This window comes from Danio rerio, chromosome 21 (assembly GCF_052040795.2).
Source record: "Danio rerio strain M-AB ecotype USA chromosome 21, GRCz13ab, whole genome shotgun sequence".
Lineage (NCBI taxonomy): Eukaryota > Metazoa > Chordata > Actinopteri > Cypriniformes > Danionidae > Danio > Danio rerio.
This window is the reverse complement of record NC_141041.1, coordinates 5,454,664-5,465,000: the sequence shown is the minus strand read 5'-3', so window position 1 is coordinate 5,465,000 and position 10,337 is coordinate 5,454,664. Positions and strand designations below refer to the sequence as shown.

At 37.3% G+C, this 10,337-nt stretch overlaps 1 long non-coding RNA gene across 1 annotated transcript; it reads right to left on the bottom strand.

Moving 5' to 3' along the window:
• Positions 1–181: 181 nt before the first annotated feature.
• LOC147838717 (uncharacterized) lies at positions 182–2,214 on the bottom strand. Its single transcript, XR_015519902.1, has 6 exons — positions 1,814–2,214; positions 1,471–1,543; positions 1,183–1,270; positions 928–1,057; positions 672–813; positions 182–484 (listed from the first exon to the last, which is right to left on the bottom strand). It is a non-coding gene; the product is annotated as an uncharacterized LOC147838717 (long non-coding RNA).
• Positions 2,215–10,337: the final 8,123 nt, after the last annotated feature.

The following is a 10,337-nucleotide window of genomic DNA, read 5'->3' as shown; positions in this document are numbered from 1 at the left end:
AGAGTACTTTTACATTTGGGTATAATATAAACTCCTTACCAATGTTAAAATGTAACACTTTTTAGAGTTAAAGTGTACTTCAAACAATATATATATATATATATATATATATATATATATATATATATATATATATATATATATATATATATATGAAAATGACTGAACTGATGCAATACTCTTTACTTACTGCTTTTATTCATGCAAATCCACACATTAGATTTAGAATTTCCATCGATGTACACACTTTGAAATTAATTGTCATCAAAGCATTAAATCTAACAGCAAAACATTTACAATTAATATATGTTAGCAGCTAGTGCCAACTAAAACCAATGGCTTAGTAAAATTGCATGAGACAATCAACACATTACATTATATAAAATTAACTTCACAGGAATCAGAAGCAGCAAAAAAATATCTTGTCATACTCCTTAATCACAGTCAACTCTGCTGGCTTTGAAGTTAGAATTTGCTCGATTTTCTGAAACGAAGAAAAAAAAAAGTATTTAGAAAGATAACCAAAATTAATATTTTTTTAACAAAAAAAACTTAATCTAATAACTGTGTTTATACTATTTTTTTACTTTAAAATGCATTCATTTTGTAACGTTATTTTGTAATGTTTACGGTATAATATCTATGTATATGGAAGTTTAAAAAAAACTTACATTTTTTGGACACTGCCCATTAAAGGTTGAATAATTTGAGATCCAGAATCACTTCTGCTCAAACTGCTTGACAAAGACAATGTATCTGTCAGACTTGGGGAGGAGGGCACTTCAACAGCCCCTTGCTGCAGGACAGTCAAATCTGATGAAAAAACAACAACAACACGTGTCAGCAAATGGTTCTGAAATGCACACTTTCACTCTGAGTCATGAGACCAACTTTCAAAATCTATAAAAATGTTCTTAAATAACCTACCATCATTAGTGTGGATGACATGTTTCTTTGGTTGTTGCAAGTTCTTGAAATACACCCTCATCCACCTCTATGCCATGGTCATCTGTGACTTTCGATGCTGTATCCTCTGGTATCACAAACTTGTGCTGGACTACAACATAACAACAATGTATAATTTATCAAATAAATTTCAAAATGACTGTTATTATTATTATTATTATTATTATTATTATTATATATATTTTAAAAAATACTCTTTGTTACACTAAAACTCACCCGCACTGAAAAAATCCAAGAAACAATCTTCTTCCAGTTTAATATATTTTTTCTTGCCTCCAAATTGCACTTTTATCAGCATCGTGGCCTGAAATAAAAAAGATAAATGTTATTTAACAACTTATGTTAGTGTGATTGAAAATGTAATGTAAATATAGCTGAAAACAGCATACTCTCACGGTCACGACTAAATCATGATACAATCCAAAACATTTCATGAGCAATATTACACATATTAAATCTTACAGACATAAAGCTCTATTGCTGGATAAAAGATAATGACATTACCTCGTTGTGTAAGTTAGCCTATTTGAAATGTGAACAGCAGGTTTCTCCATCTGATCAAGTAGGCCTACCACTTCTTTTTGACAGCAGAACACACATTTTTAGAAACACAGGGGAAGAAAAGATTATTAGCTAGTGTTAGCTTGTTCACATCCACAACATTTTTTTAAAAACTGCACAAAACAGCCACATTGGAAAAGCTAACATGCTATGCTAAGTTAGCCACATGCAGTCACTAGCCTCACAGTACAAAATGAAACAGTTACAGCAAAACACACTTCTGCTACAAAACATCCAACATTTAGAAAAAGCTTTTAGAATTGTATAACAATGCACTTTTACCTACCTCACAACGAAGAACATAACTCCAGTTCTCATGTGCTGCTCGGCAGAGTTGTGTAATGGCGGACTTTATCAAAAAATTTAACTCCAGTAAGGAGTTAAAGCACGTTTCTGAACACCAGAGAATGAACTCCAGAATATAACACAGCAAGGGGTAATCCATAACACAAAATTGTGTTAAAGTTTAAAAATAAACTCAAAAAAATTAACTCTTTCACACTTTTTTGCCCAACTCCTAATATTTCAACTCCAGAAATTTGCTGTGTAGTGAACTAGTGTGTGTGTCTGACCTCTCTCTCTCTCTCTTCATCCTCTGCCTTCTATCTTTACTCTCTCTTTCTTCATCTGCTTTCTTGCGTCCATCATATAACATTTCACTGCTCACTCTCACTCATTTACATTCACACAGTGCACGGCATACACTGCCTGATAAAAGTCTTGTCGCCTATCCAAGTTTCAGGAACAACAAATAATACCTTGACATCTAGTAGATCATTTGGTATCAGAAGTGGCTTATACGAAAGGCAAAAACCTCTAGTTTACGCTTATTTGACCAAAATAAAATATGATCATGCCTTGATTTTTAAATCTTTAAGTAGGACAGTAAGGTCTGACTTTGCTTAGACAAAAGTCTTGTCACAGAACAGAAGTAATGTCCAGTATAGAATATAAAGTCATGCTGCAGTGGAGACAGAATGAATATTGTGTCTGACTCCATCATGAGCTTGGAGGACTGCATCATACATCTCTGCACTGACTCAAATCACTGATTAATAAAGTCATCTGGAATGGCAAAGAAAGCGTTCCTGCAGGACTCCCAGAGTTCATCAAGATTCTTTGGGTTCATCTTCAATGCCTCCTCCTTCATCTTACCCCAGACATGCTCAATAATGTTCATATCTGGTGACTGGGCTGGCCAATCCTGGAGCACTTTGACCTTCTTTGCTTTCTGGAGCTTTGTTGTGGAGGCTGAAGTATGAGAAGGAGCGCTATCCTGCTGAAGAATTGTCCCTCTCCTGTGGTTTGTGATGTAACGGGCAGCACAAATGTCTTGATATCTCAGGCTGTTGATGTTGCCATCCACTCTGCAGATCCCTCGCACACCCCCATACTGAATGTAAACCCAAACCATGATTTTTCCTTCACCAAACTTGACTGATTTCTGTGAGAATCTTGGGTCCATGCGGGTTCCAGTAGGTCTTCTGCAGTATTGTGATGATTGGGATGCAGCTCAACAGATGATCCATCTGAAAAATCCACTTTTTGCCACTTTTCCAAATGATCAACTAGAAGTCAAGTTATTATTTGTTGCTCTTATAAGTGGAACCAACGACAAGACTTTTGTCAGGTAGTATACACTGAAAAAAATTATTCTTTGCATTTACTACTTTTTTTAAGGTAAGTGGTTGCAAATAATTTATATGGGCTGAATTTAAGCAAACAAATTAAATTTAGTAATGCTCAACTTATTTTGTTTGTTTAAATTCAGCCCATAAACATTGTTTGCAACCACTTACCTTACACTGTTAATAAATGCTGAGTTCCACACAATTCCTTCATGATGGCCCAACTCAAATCGATTAAGTTAACTTAATTGTTTTTCCAAATTTAAGTGGATCGAACATTAAACAATTAAGTTGTCCCTAAAGAACTCAAGAACTGTGTTGATTCAGCTCATTTGAAATAAGTAGTTTGAACAAGCAGCAAAAAAAAATTCTGAGTGTATAAAAATTTTAGTAAAAAATATTAATTTACTCTTGTTTTTTGTTGCTTGTTTCTTGCATTTATGCATTATAGGGATTTTGAATTGCATTATGGGACTTCGACCTCTGCTCCGAATAAAGTTATATTCAGAGACCTGAGAAGACCAGACCAGACCAGACCTGAAGAGAATCTTTGGCCACTGATCTGAGAGCAAGATCTGTGAGATATTCAGAGGCTGCTCGGCGATAAATGCTGAGACTGCTGAAATATGAGATCTTTATATACACACTCAAACAAACACACAGTTGTTTACCTGTCTGAGGAGGTTATCAGGTGATTCCAGCATTGATAAACGTGTGTGTGCGTGCTTTAAAATAACAGCTTTAAAAAATTGGCAAAAAAAAAAAAAAATCTGATTTGCGTTCAGATGAGTTTGCAGTAGTCTTTTCTATGTCTATTGTGAGGGGAGGGCAGGAGTGGGCGTGGCCAGCAGGGGAGAAGGAGGGAAGCGAACAACTGTTGTCAGTTAGCTCACAAAATGAGACACAAACGCATGACTTAATAGTTTACAAAGTTGAATTGCAAAGGAATAAAAAAAAATAATGCCCTGCTACATTTGTTATTCGTAATTTCATATACAGATAAGCACAATTTATATAATTCTAAAGATAATCGTGTTCATGTAAACACTATAAATGAGGACTTCTCCCTCAATCCCTGGGTTTGAATGCAGACTGTATTTTAACCATTAGCCCTGCTGGTTATCTACAGGATTTAGACTAACACAGCAGCACGGAGATGTGTCTAAACGTCACTTGCAGTTTTGCGCTACGTCGCCGATTTTGATCCGCCCCAAAAATCATTTTCAACCCGGAAGCTGAAATTTGCTGACAAAAGCTCAAAATGACCCAGTTTTCCCCACAATTAAAGCTGACAAGTGCTAACATGGTCTTAACTGATGCTCAACACACACAAATCTGTTAAAATCTATAAAAAAAAAAAATTAAAAAGTACTCAAGTGTTGCTTCAACCTTTAAAACTGTGTTGTTTTGAATAGGTAGTTTAAACAAGCAGCAAAAAGTCATTTTGAGAGTGTTTACAGGATATTTCAGACTTTTTTTAAGTCCTAAATAAGGTTTATGTGATAATTGTGGTCATTATGGATGATTCTGCTCTTCATGATCGCTCTGAGAGTCTGTAAAGGCATTGGGGATGTGAGCGTCAGTTTTTACAGTCACTCTTTCAGCCGTTCACGTCTCCGTTCTCTCTCTTCGGTGTGAATTGAGCTTGTTTCCTGCCATCAAGCTGGAAGCGTCTCCATTCTCACCAGCAAACATTTACACAGCGGACTGGGAATCACTTCAGAACTGTGAGGAGTAAACATCTTTCCTGAATGGTTAAAGATTTCTGCAGTGTAAACAATATCTGTTCGTTAGCAGGTTCGCTATTTTGTGATTCACAAGTGTTTTCTGTTTATTTACGGTTGTGAATTGCATTATGAGAGCTTGATCTTTTGTTTGGCCTCTTTTGATGTTGAAAATTCAACTCTACAGTTTAACAAAGTGACTTTTATAGACATTTTAGATCTCATCATTTTTAATAATATAATGTTTAAGAAATAATATACAGAGAAATTCAATTCATCTTCATTTGTATAGCGCTTTTACAATGTAGATTGTGTCAAAGCAGCTTCACATAGAAGATCATAGTGAATTGAAACAGTTTCAGTTCGGTTTTCAGTGTTTAAGTTCAGTTCAGTTTAGCTCAGTTCAGTGTGGTTTAATAATCACTACTGAGAGTCCAAACATTGAAGAGCAAATCCATCGATGCACAGCTCTACAGATCCTGAACCATGCAAGCCAGTGGGGACAGCGCCGAGGAAAAACTTTGATTGGCGAAAGTGAATAATTAAAAAAACCTCGAGAGAAATCAGGCACAGTTGGGCACGACCGTTTCTCCAATGGAGAATGAGTGTGTGAACTAATATGTAAAAACTATACTGGCAGTTTATTTCAAAGGGTTTTATAGCATAATATATAACATTTACCCAGACAATATATAACTTTAAACAATTAAAAACGGTTATAAATGTCACTTTGTAGAACTTTTTAAGTTTAAAAGTTGCTGGAAGAAAGATGAAGATCTAATAATGCAACTCAAAAGCATAAATAAACAGAGAAAAATAAAAACACAAATAACAAAATATGGAAAACTGCTAATTTATGGATATTTTTAGGATTAACATTCTGAAATTCTAAATTCTTAAATATTTTTTCTTTTTATTGGTATATATTCATCAGTTTTTGTATAAATGTTCTATGAACTGATTGTAACACTGATAATAAAAAAATAAATATTTAGCATTTTAGTTCAAATAGAAAAAGTTATTTCACAATATTAATAGTCACAATTTAATGCATGTTTTATAAATACAGTCTTGGTAAACAGAAAACAAATAATTAAATAGTTTACAGTTAAAATTAGTTAATTATTCATTTATTTATTTATGCAAGTAAAGGGGCCCTATCATACACCCGGTGCAATGTGGCGCGACGCAATTGTTGTTTGCTAGTTTTAGCTTGACGCAAAAGTCATTTTGACATTTTGCATTCTAAATACAAAACCATTCGCAGTATGGTGCAAGATGGTTTTGGCGTGATTTGTTGCTATTTTCAGATCAGCGCAACACTCACTCGTATTGCGCCACATTGTTTAATGGAGAGACGTTCAAACACCTTTTGTTAATTTTAAAACATCACAGAGTACATTTGCTCACTCAAGGATTCTAGAAACATTCTAAAATGGAACATTCCGTTAATGCGTGTAATATTCCGAAGCCTTTTCAAACAATCGCACATTCGGATGATGTTGTCACAACACAATGGGAACGTTAGCAGAATGATCTTACAACATTATTTAGTGAACGGTGTTGTTTGTAAAGACTGCGGGCAGATTTGTGCTGTGTTTACACATTAACTGTAGGGTGAACCGTACAGGCATGCTCCGCTCAGATCTGCCATTTCTCCAGTGGGGGTTTTGTGTCTGTCATCAGCTTTACAAATGCAAATAAAGCTGTATTATTGAGGAGGAGGAGCACACAGATGCATGAGGGCTGCAAGCGAGGACTCGTTCACAGTGTGGATGTGTGAGATTCAGCAGCTGATTATCGTCCTGCACTCATTCATTCTTTGATCAGGACATGTTAAGGGCAAGTTAACCTGACTATTCTGCTCTGCTGCTTTGCGCAAAAGCATCTCAAGTCCGACAAACACAATAAAGTCCATTGAACATGTGTTCTTATGTCCACACATTTTTCCAAAGGACAAACATTATAAGCATTTTAAAAATGGCATTGTTTGTTTAAATTACTTATTTAAAATGAGCTGAAACAACACAATTCTTGAGGTTTTTTGGGGGGCAACTGAATTGTTTAATGTTCAAACCACTTAAATTTGTTCAACTAAGGTAATCGATTTGGTTCGGGACATCATGAATGAATTGCATGGAACTCTGCATCCTTCACAGTGTTTGTAATGCCAGGCAGTGTGTGGTTGCAAGGTGATGACTAGGATATTGTTTGTTGTTGCTGTTGTTTATTGTAGTTCCTAGGTTAAACTGTGTGGCTGTTGAACAATTGCATGGTTTTCTGGGGTCTTAGGCCGTACTCACGCTAGGTACAGTTGCCTCGAACCGGGCCAAAGCACGCTTGTCCCCCCTCCCGTCTCCCCCGGCGGCCCGCGCTCACACCACAAACGGGCTTCGGCACGCTTACATCATCGCTGCTGGGTTGTTCAGTGAGAAGCGCTCTCTCATCTCTCACGCAGCACAGTGGAGATTCCTCTAGTTATATCGTTTCAGTCGTTTGATATGCCGTCAAATATTTCGCCAAACAGTCCTTAGGGATTTGGGGACACGCAGTCAGATATTTCGCAGAACAGATCCGCCACTTTTGGCGCTCATAAACAATCATAAAGCCCTCGTGCTGCAGGAATGAGGAGGTCTGCTGAAGGTGCAGCTGTCGTGCAGTGAGGAGTTCTCGTCTTTAGTAAATGACAGTTTGCGTTCACTGAACAGTAAGAATGATTAATAAATCATATGAAACAGTCCCTTAAAAGTCATGTCTCGTTTTCAGTTTCGAGCTTTGGCGCATTTTGCACTCACACACAAGCGTACAAAGCCCAAGTGTACCGCGCTCAGGTACACCTCTTCCAACCGGGCCAGGGTCGGCCAAGTGAACTGTGCTTGAGTCCGATTCAGCGCACTCACACTTCTCAAACGATCCGGGAAACGGGCCTGGGCACGGTACGGATGGCATAGTGTGAGTAGGCCCTAACTTGTTTTGTGTATTGTTCAATTCACTTTAATTTGTAAAAACTAATAGTTTAAATTAATTATTTCATGTTGTCCCAACACAAATCAATTGTGTGGAACCCAGCATTTATTACAGTGAATAAAATCAATACAGAATCTTGAAGTTGATCAGGATAAGCTTAGATTTTATATGGGTAGTAAAATTCACTTATAAATTGCACTGGAATAAGGATATGAAATCAACCTTTAAATTAGCTTTTAGTTTAAGGTCTCTTTTTCTCAAGTAATAATGTTAATTAAACTTATAGGAAATAATTAATTAATTAAATATGTATTTATTTATCTGAGTCTATATAAGATATTGGTCATTTTTGATGAAATTGTGAATTATCGTTAAGTATTTATTTATATACAATTGTTTTCTTTGTTTAAGAAAGATAAGATAAGATAAGATAAGAAAAGAAAAGAAAAGAAAAGAAAAGAAAAGAAAAGAAAAGAAAAGATAAGAAAAGAAAAGAAAAGAAAAGAAAAGAAAAGAAAAGATAAGATAAGATAGGATAAGATACTGACAATTTTAAACAAATGTTAAATATTTATTTATTTATTTATTTTATCTTCCCTAAACCCAACCGATGGTGTTTTCAAAAGCACCGATTGACCCGCCCACCACCTTCCCTGAACCCAACCAATATTGTTTTTAAAAACACTGATTGACCCGCCCACCCACTTCCCTAAACCCAACCGACAGTGTTTTCAAAAGCACCGATTGACCCGCCCACCACTTTCCCTGAACCCAGCCAATATTGTTTTTAAAAGCACCGATTGACCCGCCCACCCACTTCCCTAAACCCAACCGACAGTGTTTTCAAAAGCACCGATTGACCCGCCCACCACTTTCCCTGAACCCAGCCAATATTGTTTTTAAAAGCACCGATTGACCCGCCCACCACTTTCCCTGAACCCAACCGACAGTGTTTTCAAAAGCACCGAATGACCCACCCACTTCCCTAAACCCAACCGACAGTGTTTTCAAAAGCACCGATTGACCAGCCCACCACCTTCCCTAAACCCAACCAATATTGCTTTCTAAAGCACTGGTTGACCCTAACCCTAACCAACCGATTAACCCGCCCACCGAATTCCCTAAACGATAGTGTCTTCAAAAGCATTGGTTTACCCGCCCACCAACTTTCCTAAACCCAACTGACAGTGTTTTTTTATAAGCACCGAATGACCTGCCTACCGCCTTCCCTAAACCCAACCCATAGTGTTTTTAAAAGCACCGACTGACCCGCCCACTCACTTCCCTAAAGTCCCTCGTTGGAGCCTGATTTTCACCACATTTTCAGATTTTACCACATCCTCACCCTGGTATTCACTTGTTTATTTTGTTTTTTGGCTTTTAAAGATCTTTTTTGGGATTCGAACCTCGTCGTCGCCATCAACTCCACTGGACAAACTGGTAACAGCAGAAAAGTCGTCCACATGGAGGTAAGCGGTCAGCTGGTAAGCGTGAAAAGGAACGTCGTCATACCGCCCCGCAGCATGTTTTTAAAAAACTAAATGCACCCATACGTTCCTCTGACTACATAATTCGCAATCTCTAGATATGTATACAGAATGAGCTTATGTTGCAAACATAATCATAATGAAAGTCGACTGTCATGTTGAGCTCCTCAACCATGTGCAACAGTCGTCAGTTACAGGATTGGCACACACACACACACTCTCAGTCGTCCTCTCATTCAACTTGTTTTCAGTGGCCTGCGGTTGTAGATTCCACCCTGACGCGCTTCCCACGGCCAACATACACAGACATGCTCATACTGTCAAATATGATGCGTCATTACTATAACTCCTCAGGCCATGAAACCACCAACCGTTTCATGCCCAAAAAAAAGAGGAAAAAAGCTAACACATTTGAAGATGCACAAAAAAATGACGATGTATTTGCATGGGGTATGAACTGGAACATTCAGGCAAGACTCTGCAGTGAACAGGGTAAAAAAATTATACTTTCACAGTCATTTGGGAAACACTTTACAGTAAGGTTGTATTGGTGAATGGATTTACTAACGTGAACAATACATTTAGGATGGTAGAGTGGCTCAGTGGTTAGCACTATCACCTCACAGCAAGAAGGTTGCTGGTTTGAATTCCAGCTGGGCTAGTTGGCATCTCTGTGTGGAGTTTGCATGTTTGCATTGGCTCCGGTTCCCCCCACAGTCCAAAGACATTGAGATGAATTGAATGAACTAAACTGCTCATAGTGTATGACTGTGTGTATGTGAATGTGAGAGTGTATGGGTGTTTTCCAGTACTGGGTTGCAGCTGGAAGGACATCCGCTGGATAAATTTGTTAGATTGAAAATAAAATACTTTATGATGTGTAAAACAGCTGAGTTTTTGGCGTCTCCTTAAAGCAGAAGTAAAAGTCTGGTTATAGGTCACGCTGAGGGGAATTTCTCTGACACTATTGATCCTTATATTGATCATCTTAGCGATGACTGTTG